This window comes from Lepisosteus platostomus, chromosome 15 (assembly GCF_059453375.1).
Source record: "Lepisosteus platostomus isolate fLepPlt1 chromosome 15, fLepPlt1.hap1, whole genome shotgun sequence".
Lineage (NCBI taxonomy): Eukaryota > Metazoa > Chordata > Actinopteri > Semionotiformes > Lepisosteidae > Lepisosteus > Lepisosteus platostomus.
In genome coordinates this window covers 16,565,983-16,583,263 of record NC_142625.1, presented here as the reverse complement: position 1 = coordinate 16,583,263, position 17,281 = coordinate 16,565,983, and the positions used below count along the sequence as shown (strand labels likewise).

The 17,281-nt window shown below is 37.2% G+C and overlaps 1 long non-coding RNA gene across 1 annotated transcript in view; it reads left to right on the top strand.

Annotated features, from left to right (window-relative positions):
* The window catches only part of LOC148648094 (uncharacterized), a 29,159-nt gene extending 27,962 nt beyond the window's left edge, over positions 1-1,197 (top strand). The window contains exon 3 of the long non-coding RNA XR_015926708.1: positions 890-1,197. This is a non-coding gene — a long non-coding RNA (uncharacterized LOC148648094). The remainder of the gene's footprint in view (positions 1-889) is intronic.
* The last annotated feature ends 16,084 nt before the right edge of the window (positions 1,198-17,281 follow it).

Sequence of the window (17,281 nt, the reverse complement as noted above, 5' to 3'; positions counted from 1 at the left end):
ATTGATTCCAAGTTCAACTGCTGGGCTCAGATGGTGCACAGTGTGGTCTCACACAGCATGTTGTAGAATCATCAAGGTGCTAAATGTACAGGGGACATTTTTTTTCCCAAGAACATCTGCTGTGCAGTCACATTTTACCCATATAGAACCCTAGGGTCCATGAAGTGTACATTGACAATTCGATTGTGAGTCTGAAGCTAGAGATCTGTCAAAATAATGAAGATGAGATTTTTCTTTTATGGGTGTGAAATCCTGGCTTTAAAGTGAAGATCCCTTGTACAGTACAAGTATAAGTACAGGACACTTGTGTCCAATGAGTTCTGGTGAACCTCTTGGGATCCTAGGGAGAGCATTAGACATCTGAAAATTTAAACCAAAAGCTACATAAACACAAGTGAAAATGAACCATACGCCAGTAAAGCAGCACATGCAAAAATAGTCACTGAGGTATGCTACATTAATTTCTTTCACTTCTCAGCTTAATAGGCAATATATTAGTCTTTTCCCATTCCCCAGTAACCCTGCCTGAGTTCTGCAATTGTCTTCTCTTTGGACAGACCCCCGATCCACTCTTGTGCAGCTCCCAGAGCTCTGGCAAATGCAAGAAGATACTAGACTGCACTTGTTTTCTATGCTCTTGTAGTTTCTCCTGGCTTAATTGAGAGTTTGAACAAACAAATTAATCATTGCAGCCCATAAAAATGACAGGATTCATGCAGTAGCATTCTTCATTTTCTCCAATTTGTTTTTTTTTCTTTTTCCCTTTCTTAAATCCCCCACTGCAGGGTTTTTTTTTTGTGCTGAATCCGCGAGTTTACCCCCTTATGAAAATTACAAATAGTTGTCAAGGTTAACGAGTTAATATTCTCATTCAATATTTATTTTATAGGCGAGAAGAAATGTCTCAGAGCTGCGCGTCCTCCTCTGGAGCAAGGAGAGGTTTGTTAATCAAAATGACAAGGACAGTGTCCTTTTGATAATCCCCTGAATCATCTAGAATAAAAAATGAACTTTATTAATCAACAGCTACTGATTAATTGTTATAAAGTGTTGCTCATACATTTTCCAGCGTTTTAATAATTTTTTCAGAAGGCTAACAATCTCCCCAATGGTTTGAAGCCTTTTGGGCTGGTGTTTTGCAGAACACCATTGCAATAAATAGCTGGATGGACTGTTACTCTTCCAGATGGAAAAGGCATACGGTTGACAGTTACAAAATACAATTATTGCTGAATTCTGCTTATAAATTCGTCATTTGCATAAGAAGGGAGGTGAAGCCTGAGTTTATTTCAATCTATGGAAATGCCTGGGGACAGCAAGACAATTTATATAAGGTGTCTTTAATATGTTATATACTGTATGTCTTTTTTTCCACAAAAGACTTGGTTAATGCTTCTGAAAATGCTTTGGATAGCTACAACCATAAATGCCAGTTTTATTCTCCCAGGAGGGGTGAGGGGTGTGTGTGTGTGTGTTGGGGGGGGGGTCATCTTTTTTTAAGTTTCTCCACTCACCACACCTGTGATACAGATCTCACATGGCAAGATATTTCTTTGAGTTCTGCATCTGGCTGAGCTGATTCCATCATTAATTTCCAGTTCTACCTGGACGTCTTCCATATCTCTCATTACCCAATGCAGTATAACAAAGCTCGACGGCAGACTTAAAAAAAGGTATGATTGATAGGCACCATTTTCAGGATTTTCAGTTTAAATAAAGGAGAACAGCATGATGCAGGGGTGAAGAGGCTCAATTAGATCAAGCTATCATGCTGACCCAGACTTGTGGGATTTCACAATCATAGTTTCAAACATCCCCTGTAAAATATGTGCCTTTGTATACTGTGATGAAAGCCCAATAAAGTGCATTGAAACAGTGAATATATAGCGAAAATGTTGCAAACCATAGTGATACTTAACTGGATCGCATTATTGCCTGATAGAATTCAACACAAAGACATGCAAGCAAGATAAGTCACTGGAAATGCTGAGAGAACAGAGCAATTTTACCATGGTAAGTTTTAAAAGGGGAGTCTGAAGTTGCTTGAACATAAGACAATCTTCTAATAACAACCTTTTTCAAAACTGATACTTTTGAAATTCAGAGGTCACCAAGCAGTGGGGCGACAGAGCCTCTGTGGTCTTGTCCTTGCTTAAATGTGATTTTAAGCGACATCAAACATGTGTGTGTTTTGTAATTAGATTAATGCAGTTAAACTGGCAAGTTCTTGCAAACACTGCTTTTGCCTGTTTCAGAAGTAATGAGAAAACAAATGTTTGGAACCCAGTGCTAAAAATGACGTGCTCACATTCAAAAGCGAATCGTTCATACATCTCAAAAGGTCAAAACGAGAAAAAAAAGGAACTCTTAAGCTTTGGAGGGAACGGGGCTGAAGCGTTGGAAAAGATCACTGCGATCCAAGGGTGGGTAAAAGCATTACTGAAGGAAACAGCTCTCAAAAGAACAGGAAATGAAACATACATTAAGCACGACACGCGGATTTGCATGCCAGCATGCAGACAGAAAACATTTATTCCCCATTTCCACTCCCAGTAAAGCTGTGTGACTACCACTCAAGAGTGGGTCGACACAAATCCTGTCAGTGAGAACAGGCTAGTGCAAGCTTTAGGGAGGCTGAATTCTTAAAGAACTTCCAGCATACAAGCAGGTGATATCAATTCTTCAGCAAGAGCCCTGTTGCATACTTGACTGTATAGGGGAATCAAAAAGAAAGAGACAGACGGGCCATTAGAAATTGGGAAGAGAGGAATTTTATCGATTGAGTCTTTCGAATTTCTTAAATTCCTTTCGTGATAAAGGAGGTATAGATTTCTGAAAGGAATGTCCATCCAGCATGAATCATGACAAAAAAGATAAAAAGTTCAAAATAAATCTTATCTTTTAAAGAATTCCTTATTATTAGAAATATCCTTTTTATTGACTTAGAGATAATGCTCTTATATGTTCTTTAGGTTAATAGCAAGAGAAGAGAAGTACAAAATTCTATTTGGAGCAAATGGATGGAAAATTGATGTAAAATAAGCATTGAGGAAAGTAGAAAGCATTTGCAATCACCAAACTGAATTAAGATGTAACAGAATGGACATGTGTGACAGTTTTGCACTCTCTCTGGTCTCCTGACACTTCGCAGTTAAAAATTAAAAAAGAACAAAAATCAGTCCCTGCAGATAAGATTCTGCAGGGACCTATTTTATAGATAGATAAGAAAACTCACAGATGCGTATGGTTCAATCCCAAAACAATCTCATTCGGATCCAGTTTAAATTAATTTGATGGAATACCCAGAAATGGCAGTGCAATTAATACTGCATACATGGAATGTTTATTATTAATATATAAAATGAAATACAGCTCAGACGCAGAATGGAGCCAGGTTGGGTTCTAATCTAATTTACATGAACAAGTCAGACACGCAGGGCTGATTTTCTCTAAGGTTTTCCCAAGAAATGGAATACAGGGAGCTTCACACAAAATTTTAACTCATGAGCAGGCTCGCTTCACTGCCACACTTATTTTCGGAAAAGGCAGGGAACAGTGCAATGCATTTGTCATTTGCTGCAAGAGCTTGGTTTTCCGTTAGTTTAGTGGCTCTTCTATTCTGGCAATGCACTGCTGGAGAATGTGGCTTTAGTTTTTTTCCCAAATGAATTAGTGTTGCTTCTGCCTTATACCAGCCAGACATCAATGTGTAAAAGCAGTCTATTCACTGTGTCTAGAACAGTACAGTATGTTTATGTAGGAGCTTGTGTCTGTCTTTTTATCTTTCTGTCTTTCTCTGCGTGTGAGCAGCTAGCTTACCAATGTTTTAATATGGCAAACCTTTTTATCTACCACAGGTAAGTACAATCTTTCAATTATGCTATCAATATTTACAGTTGAGCTGCCTTTTCCTTACTGTACATATTATGTATATGCGCTACATGGGCGATCCATTTAAAAATTAATGCAAATGAAAGGTAAATGTGTGAAATAATGGACCCATCTCTACCACTGCTTTAATGACAACTCATTTTTCATGATGTCTGGGTGTTTCAGTATGATATGAAGCTAATTGTGGAGGTGTGTTATCAATCAAAATAAATTATTTAACCGGATTGTTAATAGCTCTCTCTGACCATGACTCCTAGGAAGAGAAACAAAAGCCCTGCTGGTGCATCCACCAATTACTTCCTCTCCTAACAGTGATCCTTCCCGCACTTAAGTGCCTCTGATGCTGCTGCCGACAGCAGGAGATAAACTGACTGCGAAGCAGGAAGCAGTGAATTGAAACAGATGGCTAAGGAACTAGGCAAACAGAGATTGTGGGTGCAGGTGGGTGAGGACAAGGTCATATTTGAGCCAAGTTCAGGATCTCTCTTGCCTTCACAACAAATAATCACAAGCTGTTAGGTAGACAAACCTGAACAGCACTGTATAAATCAAGATACATTCCCCACCATAAATTATTGCCACGTCAATAAATGAATGGCTCTGTGATCAATTTTTTACAGAGATATAAATGTGCAAAGTGTGTTAGATTGTGTGCAGTTCTTACAGAACAGGTTGGTAAAACATTAAACTACTAAATACTGTCTGAAAACACAAATAGAAATTATTTTACGACTCAGATGAGTGGGAAAAACACAATTTTCTCTGCATTGTCAAAACACAAGTGCACTCTATAGAAATACTTCTTTGGGAAAATGTATTGTTGAGCAGAATGTTAGGGAAAATAATTGCAAATGTATATTTTTAAAATAGAATATTAAAGATTGTTCAAAGGTTATTTTCATCTTTATGAAAAGTGAATTATTATTGACGGCAGTAAATAAGGAAATGTGGAACAAAAAATGTCTTATTTTATCTAATGATCTTCTCAGATATTTCAGTTCTGTGATGCGTCTTTACAGCAGCAGAACATAAGCTACTTTGATAAGTGAAAGGCTTCAGTTACTGAATACTCCATTTTAAACAGCACACTGAGGTTTCATAAACACAATTCACTGAACGCAACACAAATCTAGCAGGCATGGGGGATTTCCATAAATCTGCAAGGGATTAATAATCTTGGGATAATATATCTATCCAGAATTTTCCTTTTACAGAACTAATTTAGGACCTTAAATTTTTGAGGAAATGACTTTATGACTATACAAGCCCTGAATTCTGCTTTCATTAGGGGGTCAGACCTAAATATCTGAAGCCCGTCTGCACAAATGAATGGAAGCTTTTGTTCGGCCCTTTAGACAGGGGCTGTTTATATGCGGCCTCCAAATAGATATTTTTTTAAGAGCTATCATATTTTAGTCTAACCCTACCATGCAGCTTCCCCCCTGAAAAACAAATGGACAAGCCTCTTGGCAAAGACGTCATCTTTTCGCAGTTACTGTGGAACCATTCGTACTTGAGCAAAACAGAACCGTTGAAGATAGTTCTGAAATGAAATACAGAACTTTCTAAGAACAGTGAAGACATGCTGACTGTACAGTCTGAAGCTACAGTAACTGAAGCAGAGTAACTGCTTTGAACCCACAGTGAAATAAGTACAGTACATCGCTTTGACAACAATTTAGAAGAAGTTACACCCATATCAATTTATTCTGTGCAGTATGTAATATATTGCAGAGTCAATAACTGCATCATTGGCTGTAAAGACCACTATACACCCTAGACCACCATAGTTTTATATAAGTTCCTGTAAGTGAACCATCAGTGCACTTCAATTCCACCCCTAAAGCCTTTGACTTATAAGATGAAGGTCAGCCTTAATGTGCTGAATAACGTCACCGTCCACAAGATCCGTAGATGTGTTTTTACGATAAATACTGTCAATGGCCTTGGTTGTAATTTTAAAGAATGGATAGGAGCATTTATTCTGCAGTCAGTTTCGTAGCATTTGCCTTAGTTGGTTAGAGAAAGCTGATTGTCAAAGTCAACAGCCTAAGACCTTTATTAGTAGGACAGTGTTATGAGGATAAAGCTCAAATTGAAGATGCTGAAGACCTCTGTCCCAGAGCTTCAAGGAGACTTCAGAACACATGATCTCTTTAAATGAATAAAAAGTGTAATCACTGCATTTATAACCTTAAATGTTCATCTTATTTTAACCCATAGATCATTACAATGTACATCAAATCACCCTACATATAATACTATAAATATGTCTCAGAATTTTAAAAAATCATTTCTGTCAGATGCAATAAAGTCTACTCTACTTTCTTACTCTTTTTTTTGCCATAGAGCACACCCACACACAAAATCCAATTAGCTAGGCATACTCTTCCCTCTCATTAGCTGTAAAACCAGAATCAAGAGGTTAAATATGTGATAATGCTAAACAGTTGCAGAAGGTTATTTGTTAAAATATTACAAGTTTCCCATGTTTCAGGAGAACAAAATCCTGTTGCCTGCTTTCTCTCCCACTTACACATTATTTGGCTTGTGTGGTACTGAATGTGATTGCTGTTAGTCATGTGTGTCTTTAATCATTGCGGTGGATGTCTCCACACCTTAAGAACTAGGAATAACGGACCATGTTAAATACACTGCCCCAAAACAGGCTTAATAGGTTTGGGTGAGGCTCAATAGAAGTATATGGGGCTGAAGCTTTAGTGGTCTTAGACTAAACAACCCTCAGCTAATTGAGTGGTAGCCTTCTTCTGTATTTATATGGCCAACTAAACCATTATCACAGCTTTTCAAGTCCACTTCAAAGAAGAAATAATATGACAAAAAATAGTATATCATCAAGAAGCAATCTAAAATCACAATTCAATGGGTAGACTATATTGTTGGCCATTTAAGATTTTCTTTATTGCTTTGGTTGTTGTTTTTCTCATTTCACCTTCTGTTGCTGGAACTTATCTGGTTTGGTGAGGTACAGAGCATTGCTCACACTTTCCCAGCAATGTAACTCCCCTGTTGCGAGTAACACTAAATTATAAAACTTGACTGAGCAGAGGCAGGCTCAGTAATGACGCAAGCCGAGTGAAACAGCCTCCCAAGAATCACAGCGGCTGAACCATGAGCAGCATCAGTGCTGAAACATTTTCTATTTTTATTAACATGAGTTTTTACTGTGGACTTCAGCCTTAGAAACATGGAAAACCTATACAGTACCAAGCACCCAAAGCAATGTACTAAATTACTTAAAACTGCAACAGATTCACAAAGTTATTATTAGGAAAAGTATATTTTTTTAGCAGCAGATGTAGTGGCTTTTTTTAATCGCACCTACATGCGACAGGTAAATTAATAATGCTAACTAACATTTGTTTTCAACAGGGCTAGTCAACAGGTGGTCAGCTGTGAAAATCAGGCGAGTAGTGTGGGTGTTAGTAGCAATACAAGCTGTACAACTGTGATGCCTGATTAAGACCAAGTTGCAGATGCTTCCTGATGGCATTCTGTCCAGTTCCACTCAGAAAGTTTAGACAAGCATCTACCTTTCCACCGGTGTCCGAGCTCTACAGTAGCTGTCTCATGTTGTCCACATTCATATCGCAAATGTTCAATGGGGTTCAAGTCTGGAAAGTGGGACTGCCGCCGCATCACTGTCACATTCTCCTGCAAGAAAGGCAAGAAAGGGATGGTTACAAAAACAGCATAGGTCTGCATGTTTTCCTGCTGGAAGATTGTCGTGTCAGGATAATCCCACTGACATGAGAAGAGCAGCGGGTGAGATCCCCGGACTTGATCAATGTACTGCCATCCAGCCAGGTTATCAGTCAACACAAATGGAGTTCTGTAGTGACTACAGCCTCCTGCCCAGGCCACAACACATTGAACTCCCTATCGATTGGTTTTTCATACACCCCAATCATTGTATCATTCTTCTCATCCACATCAAACTTGCTGACATCCGTCAAAACCTTGATTCATTGCCAAGGAGTACTTCACTTTGCTGGTGAGTCTGCCTAGGTGTTGCTCCCACATACCAACAGCTCAAAGTTTCTGCTTTCATGATAAATGTGGTATATCAATTCCTTTTTCCTATCGTTTCCTTGATAAATCTGACATAGCATTTCCTGTTTTTCTTTCATGATATTTACCAGGCTTGACATTCAACAGGTTAAACTGCACTACTACTTGGACCTCCTTCAACTCTTATCACTAATGAGGTGGCACAGTGCTTTTGCAACAATCACCTAAGTGTATCCCGGTCAGTCATGAATGGTCAATTAATCAAAGTGATACCAAAAACATTTAATTTCCAAAATCTGTATACTTTTATTTTTCTTATGTAATACAGTATATGACTAAGTATGCAGAATTTTCCTTTCTTCCTCATTACTCACATTTGATGAGCGATGTTACACATGGCTCCATTGACTGCTGCATATTGGGTTGTTGTCAATTCATACTGTACTGTACATCACTGCACCATCTTCAAATGGAAGAACAACCAGTGCTAAATTTTATATTGCTGTCCATAGTTTCTTTAAGGTTCTAGTGGCCACTCATCAATAATTAAGCCTAAACAGAAATTGCTAGGAGTGCTGAGGATGTTTTCAAAGGGAAATTTCAAAACATTACAGCCAACACTATACAAATGGGACAATGGGTGCACCAGTTAGGACATTTCTGTTTTCTTAGAGTGGAAGCTCCAAATCTTCTAAATGGTGCTCATTTTCCATCATCTCCTCCACTCTATCTATTCTGGTAGCTGAGGTCTCAAACGGATAGCACTCCTTCAATGAAAATCCTGAAATGCTTCATCCTAGTCTTTTTCAAGTAACTCCATGACCAGCCATTCAGTATTTGCCCTGTGGCTAGACAGAGCACTTCATACTCCAGAAATAGCAATAGCTAATCTTTCACAAGGGCTCAGGTCTTCTTATTGGAGGGAGGTATTAATTTGAATCACTGCCTATTAAACTTAGATGACAATTACAATATGAAGTTAATATCAAAGTATTGGCCATGCCAGTGTACCCTTGGGTTAACTTGCAAGTAAATGCATTCTCTGCAAACTACAATAGATGTTAGGAGCATAGGCACATAACTCTTTTTAGAAATGAAAAAAAGCAAGCGACTTAATGTTTATTCATTTTCCTGGATCTATGATTCAGTGATTAAATCAGTATTAATATGGGATTCAGAGTTTCATAGCCAGCATCTTCTTGACAGACTGCAGCCTGCAAAATGTATTGAGAGGCTTACAAACAATCTGCAACCTCTTCTCCTGCTTTGAAATGTTGTCTACAAATCATAATGCAGCCTGATTCCTTTACTTGGTTTCATGGTTGACAGAATATAACAAGCATTTTAGTATGACTTAAGGTCCTTCATGATGGAATCCTAATGTGTTCCAATTTATTTACCATTCATATAAGCAGCATCCCACTCCTGTGCAAAAGAGTTTAAAGGTTTGCTTTCCTGGAGAGGCAGAATATCTGCCATTGTGCCTGAGAATATTCCTTGTTGTAATCCCTTACAGAGCGCAATGCTGAAGAGTGCTGCATGTTAAAATAACCCCCTACCCCACCCATAACATATTGATTGCAGCAGTCCTGCCCCTGTGGAGAACATATCTACAGACCCTGCTGCATGATTGTCTGTTTCAGGCCATATGTGCACATGCCAATGGATGCGTTTGTGCCAGCTCCGTTTTGTGAATGGTGCTTTTTTTTTTTACACGGTGGCGTGACCTCATGTCAAGCCAGTTCATCTGAACAAGGTACTCGCCCTAGCCAGAGCAGTGTTTCTTTTTTAATTTTAGAACTGTCAACAAGTCTGCAGGGGCTTCTTGCATTGCCAGCTCCCTTCAGTGGTGTGCGCCCAAAGTTTGTGCCACAGTCTGTTCTGAGCCTTCCAGCGACAAACAATAAAACGGTTTAGATCTAAACCTGCCATTTCGGGCAAAGTGCTGGGATGAATGAGCCTATGAAGAGTGTCAGCTCAGACGTTCCCAGTGTCATTTAGTTTTCTTTAGTATCATGGGAAAAAAACTGTCTCAAAGTAGAGTTATGCTATTTAAAATCTGATTGTAAAACAATGGTGTGCAAATGATCATCACCATAAATAGCCTGTCTGAAACGCTTTTCCTCTGCAAAGGGCAGTTTATATTATAATTGATTGCTTTAGTGGGTATCATTCAGTTGCTGCAGTTCTTGTGCCCTTTGTACAAAGTACAAATGTCTGATGGATATCTTGTTCAGGTGAGTTGACTTCACAGTGCTTATTAAGCATACGTGTCTGCAAATTCTTCTATGGACTGTCTAACACTATTATTATCTGTAGTGTTATTATTATTGTTCTGTTTTCAAAATAACATTCTCAGGAGCTTTGTCAATAAAGCTGAGCAGCAAACCAAACCATGCTCCTTATAAAGATGTCGGAAGCAGGGAACACTTCTATAATTCCCTGCTGCACCTTTTTTTTATTTGTTCTCCAATATGCATGTTAAAATTAGAATAAAATTCCTGCTGCACTTGCCATTTAAAAATGAATAGAAGGAGGAGAAAAGAAAATTAATTCATGTAGCAAGCCGGCGTCATCCACTTATTTTTGTCTGTGGCTTCAAAAAAAAAAAATCTTCAAATTCCTTTCAAAAAGGAGAAAAGCATTTTGATAAATTGCTGATAAAAAGCAGGACAGTCATTCTCCCTTGACATATTTGTTCTTTAACAACAAATCAATGGTGCTGGAGGCTGGCACCTGAATGCAGAACAATGGCTAGATGAAGCAAAGATTGTCTTCATTAAGCGCATTAATATTCATAGAAAGTAGAAAATCTGACACTGGAGAGGACTTGCTAACCTTTTCTCATATTAGATTTTTACTTCTTAACACAATTACAGTCCGGCAATGACTTAATTAATGCCGCTTTCTGTCAGCAAGCTTTAAAGAACTGTCAATTTGGCCCTGCTCTGGCTGTCAGATGGGAAGAAAGACAGTCATCCTGCTCTGCTCAGAGACAGGGGAAATCGCAGTACTGGATAAAGTCACATTCCCAGACATATCACCAAATTGATTCTTTTAAGGGGCTCATGGACTATTATTAGTATTTTTTTTTTGTTATCAGTGGTGATGTTCAAAATTCTTATGGATTTTTGATGTAGATTGGGATTAATTCCTCATAAATGCTCATCGCTCTTGTACACAGTAGTCTTCTTTTATCGATTTAACTTATATTTTCCCTTGAGTGGTTTTGGTTCATATTTAACTTCATCATCTAAGATTTCAAATTTGTTAGCCATTTAAAAAAAACATATTGCATAATTCCTACATATAACTACTGCATTATTTTTATCAGCTCAATATGACTGGCTTTTTTACAAAAGCACCTCTGAGATCCAAGATGAAGACTTTCTTTAGATTTGTTCATTTTCTCTTCAGTGTTTTGTAGAGGGTAACAACAGGCTCTTGAATACAAAGAGGCTCTAGATCAGAGATGCTGTGGGCATTTTTTTTTATCGTGTTCCCATCATTTTGTTATTCTCTTGCATTTTTTAGCAATTGTTTGTCAATGATCCTCACGAAGTGGTGCTGAAAACCCAGGCCCTCTGTGTCTCCACAAGTTAAGAAGAAGAGACACAACAGTACCTCCTCTGATCATTCAGCTTGTGCAAGTGAAGATGAAGTATTGTGGAAATATCTCACTCAACACCTGTACTCATATTCAAACCACAGACATCTCATTGCGAAAGGTCTAAAAAGGGATGTGGTTATTTTGAGATGGAGTCATACTCTATGTGCTACTGCACCTGGTAATTACTAGAATTTAAATTATTACTTCTACATTTCCTAAAGACATATAAGGTGAGTGATGGAAACATGACAAAGCCCTTTGGATTTTTTTTTTAAATATCGGCAATACACAACAGAATGTTCAAACACTAGCACTAGAACTGCTTTTTTATTCTATTAAGACAAGAAAACATAGTTTTGACTTTTCTATGAGTAAAACCACTACTACTGATCATAATAATATCAGCAATACAAGGAGAAACAAGAAATAGGGCTTAATGTTTTTAGGAATAGTCCCTGAAGCACATACTGTAGAGCTAGGCTTGGCCCAGAAGAACAATGTTGACATATTCATTACATCAATCCATTTTCTAACCATTTTATCCAATACATGGTTTCTGGGGAGCCGGAGCCTATCCCAGCAAGCAACAAGTGCAAGGCCAATGGGTGCACACCCTGGATGGAGCACCAGTCCAACACAGAGCACACACACACACACAGACACAAACTCACACCAGAGCCAACTTTCCCACAAGTCAATTCACCTACCACTATGTCTTTGAACTGTGGGAGGAAACCGGACCATCTGGAGGAAACCCAAGTGAAAATGGGGAGAACATACTAACCCCGTGCAGTTACCACCCCAGACCTGAACACAGGACCACAGCACTGTGAGCCAGCAATGCTAACCAGCTGTGCAACCATGCTACCCTATTTCCTTACATATATATAATAAATATTCAATGAAACACAAATTATCAGTAACCACAAAATACATTTTTGGTAATAAACAGAAGGTTTATGGTTTTTGTCTTTTGAGTGAAGGTGGATTGTAATGAACGTTTCCACTTTTTGTATGTCAAAAAACAAGCACACCGGAAATGGAATGTTTTCCAGAATTCCTTTCCCAGATAAATAGAAAAGGTTAAAACTAAAATATCTGGTGTGAATTTACTTGACCAGTATTGCAGTTCCTGAAATGCTAGCTACACTCTCAAGGTCCGAACAAGCTAACAGACAACATATCAACATCCAGGTGGATGCTGCACATTGGTGGTGGTGGAGGGGAGTTCCCATTACCTGTAAAGCGCTTTGAGTGGAGTGTCCAGAAAAGCGCTATATAAGTGTAAGCAATTATTATTATTATTATTATTATTATTATTATTATTATTATCATCTACAGAATTGCCTATGCCCATGTTGTTCTGACATTTGTTTGAATGAAAATAACTTCATACTTTAACAGGTATTGTCCAAATTATTGTATTAACTGTTGAAAGGTCAGTTTTGAATAGAATGATAGCTCTTTGAGAAAGGCTCACAACACTAATAATTTCCATTCAACAATTCTGGGATTCTTTGAAAAAGCATTATTAGCAAAGAAGTGGATAATTCTAGTCTGACAGAGGTATTGTGTGTAGAAACCCTATTGTCTCTTAATTATACAGGAACTGTGCTTATATAAGAAATACAGAATACAGAATAAAGAATAGATAGATGGGAAGAAATACTTTAAATGAGGCTATTGGTTCATGACAAGTTGTTATGTTGAACACTAAAGTTATTGTTATAGTATTACAAAATACTATTCTGCCATGCCAAACATCTTATTTTCCCCACAGCAAGCAGCAATAATTGCTGTATTATTGGGAAACTACAGATTTCTGACAATTTTTCCTCTATCACAAACATATACTGTACGTCCATGAATTTGGAATCTCATGACTGTAAACAGAAATAACCAGTATATAGTTTTATGGGACACAGGGAACACAGTTTTATGGAGTGGAAAAAAGACAAAAACATCGAGGTTGTTAACAGATGTGTGAGATATCAATTAATTATCAACACCAGCAACAGCTGCTTGTATTATTCTACTGCTATATGTAGGTCTCTTCTGTTCTTCCAGAGACTTCAGCTTCTTTAAGCGTACTGTATGATCTCCTGCAAGCTTGTTGATGCCATCCTGCTGTGTTACAGGAGAACTTCCTCTGGATTTCTTGATCTAGTTAAGTTCCTTTGTTGGTGAAGATTTGTTCCTACAATGTTTCCAGCTAACTGTAACCATTTGCTACCTTATTTGGTCTTGACCCTGATAAAAATGTTGCATCCTCTTGTCTGTGCTCTGACCCACTCTTTTTGCTATTACAGGCTTAATTTATATTTATCAATTATATTTCATTTTTTAAAACATAAATCATGTTAAAGATTTGGGGATTTTGTGCCACTTAAAAAAATAATTATGTATAATAATATAATAATAATTATTTTTTAAATTAAGAATAATTCATATTAATAATTACATATGAAGTAAGTATAGATATAAGCACAAATGCTTTAAATCAATAATGTAATACAATATTTCATCTAACCTTTTAATATAAAAATATTATATAAGTAGCTTACTAATCAGCATTACTGAAGTACCATCTTTCTGTGCCAATTTTGTTCTATACTTAAAGTGAAGTATTGAGGCACCGTGAAAATAGCCACATTATTTGTTATTATTATTATTATTGTTGTTGTTGTTGTTGTTGTTATTTGAATTTCAGAATTTTAAAATAGTTCTATAAGATGTAATTCTTTTGAAAGTTCATTCACTTACTATTTCCATCTTGGTTGTACTTGGGATGATTTTTAATGATCAAAAACAACCAATGGTGATCTTTATAAACGTATACAGCCATTTGACAAATTTCTTTTTAATACTACTATTATTGTTGGAGGGCACTGCTAAGTGGTTTGTCACTATTGTGTCTTTTGCCTTTCAGAAAACTGAAATAATCCGCAGTCAGTGATTCACGTTAGAATATGCGCAATTTAAAGTAACAACTACAAAACCCAGGAACCAGCGAGAAAGATAACAGGCGTCGAACGACTTGCTATTATTCCTCTTGAATGCATGTCATAAGCGGAAAACCGTATGTTTATTGTAATACAGCTGCAACCAAAAGTCAAACTCTCTCATTTTCTTACAGTCTGATTTTGGCAAGATGTACAGCGAGGTATTTATATGCTCTGTGCTGTATTTATTAGCTGATACCCACAATTATTTTCAACAAGGTGTAATTCACTTGTCAGGCGCCGGCTTCGCCAAAGCAGATTAAAACCGCGAGGGTTGCGTTTGCAGTTGAATGCAAAACAATGGAGGCTTCACAAAGTAATCATGTCGGAGTAAAAAAAAATGGGACTAATTAGAATTGTACAAGAACAGGCAGCAAGCTCATTAAAACCTTGAGCACTGCCTCATGATAAACTGCCACTTTAAGGGGTGGCATTAATGTGATGAGGCAAAGGCTTTATTTCGCACTTTTCAATGATCACATCTCACGCCTAAGCTTCTTAAATTCACTCAGCAGTCCGTTTGGGAATAGCGAGTTCCTAATTGCTACTGAAAAATCAGGGAGACTCACTAACGAAACACTCACAATCAAGCAGGACTGAAATATTCATTAAATAATTGTCATTCACGTTTTCATCTTTTCATTGGTTGGTAGATACAGTATATAGGATCTCGCTTTTATGGTGTACTTTGTAACCATGTTAGACTTTTTCTTCCACATACTGTACAAGACCAACATAAATGTTACTGCACACTACCTCTCCAGGCCAGGGTTCGACTAAATTGTAGTGCCCATTTTGTAAATGTTATTCTTCTCAAAGGATGCACGATTGATTATAAGTGGATTTTCTTTTTTGATGATATCTGTATTATATCTGCAATTCATCATCATTTTTTTTAAAATCAGATTGTTATTACTGTACTTATCGTTGAATTCAAAGGCCAACACATTGCAAAATTGCAAAAATATTATCAATTTTTTTTTTAAATAATACTGTATTTCAATACCTTTTCATTCAGGGTTATGTGTATACTAAAGCTAAATCTCACATTGCAGCACTTCAGTTTAAAAACTATGCAGAAAACAGCTTTCCTTTTACTGTACAGTATGTGCTGTGTGCCGCAAGTATATTGTATTTTCGTATACATCAAGGACTTGATGAGACCTTCCACCTATAAGAAGATAAACATGGCACTGTATCCCTCTCTCATAAATTGTATCACCATCTCTGCCATGCCCATCACATTATTAATACATTTTACATAGGATTAACGGGTCTGCTGTTTTAACACTGTAATAACCTCTTGAGCTCCAGGTCCCCTGAGAGAACTTCACTACGTTTGTGGGGGAAATGTCACAATTGTAAGAATTCCTTTCCTTTACACTATTCTGTATTTCACTGTTGTATTCTGTGACCTTACGAGCAAAGTTTGGGCTGAAGTACATTAGACCAGAATAATAATATGATTTCTACACAGAATATACTCGGTATATACTCAGAAGGCCTCTGCCTTCTATTCTAATTAAAATGTGCTTTAGTGAATCATTGTGTTACTTAATCTAGGATGCATGTTAGACCCTCAGTGAAAGATGCATCTGTGATGCCCTCTAGATTAGAATAATACCGTGTGATGCAATACATGCAAAACTATCATGATGCATTATAGTGGGAAAAGTTCATAACAGCAATTTGTTTGGTCCTTGTAAGGTAGTTGAAAGCTGATAAAACTACAGCTTTCACCTTACAAGAAAAAAAAAAGTTTCAATTTAAATTTCACATTGGACTTTAAGGGCACTCTGAAGTAGGGATCTAAACTTGCCAACCGTAGCTGAAGCTAAAATCCTGAGTCTTCAGCAGAAAAATGAATGGACAAATTGGTAATTGAAATGCATTCAACTGTACCTTCTTTCTGTCTTTAGAGAATTTGGAGCTGCCTAAGAACTTTTAGAAGGAAACAGTTTTTATTGCTTGTACTTACAGTATATACAGTATATGTGGCCCGACCCCTAGATTGCAACCATTTTGATAATACCTGCTGACTGCCAAGATCATAAGATGGGAAACATTTTAAAATACAGGCACTGTAACTGCACTTACTTGTAGTTCCTCTGTAGTAGTACTGACTGTCTAGATGTCAGATCATCTCATGCTATATTTTTAGAAAATGTTTAACCTATTGCAACAATTGTAAAATGATTTCAAAACATCTTTTATGGGAAAAAGCTTAGTCATAAGTACAAGGAAAAAAGATAATGAAAAGCTGAATTGTAGCCTAACAACAAATGTCATTAAGACAAAGAGCACATTTAACACAACAATGTATAAAATTCAATTATTCTTATGGTTATAGGAATTATTGATAGCTACATGTAATGGAAATTTATAGTAGATAGTGATGTGAAATATTTTCATCTTTGTAACCTTTGAACATCAATGGAGTGCTTTTGCTCATGATGTTCTATACATCTTGAAACAAGAGCCTTAAACCAGCATGCTTCTGGAATGAGTATAATCACCCAGTCTTATTTATTGCATCAGTAAAGCAGGGCTCTGCCATTATTTAAGCCCCCCTGCCATGTTTATGGGTCATACTTCTTTGTCATCAGAAAAAATGTAAATGTTCCCTGTGGGCACAGAAGAAAACAGACCAACAGCCTACAATGAAAGCATACAATATCAAATTCTTCATGCCATTTTTGCCTCCTCTGCCCCAAATTCTTTTCAGCTGCATATTTCAATGTCTGGG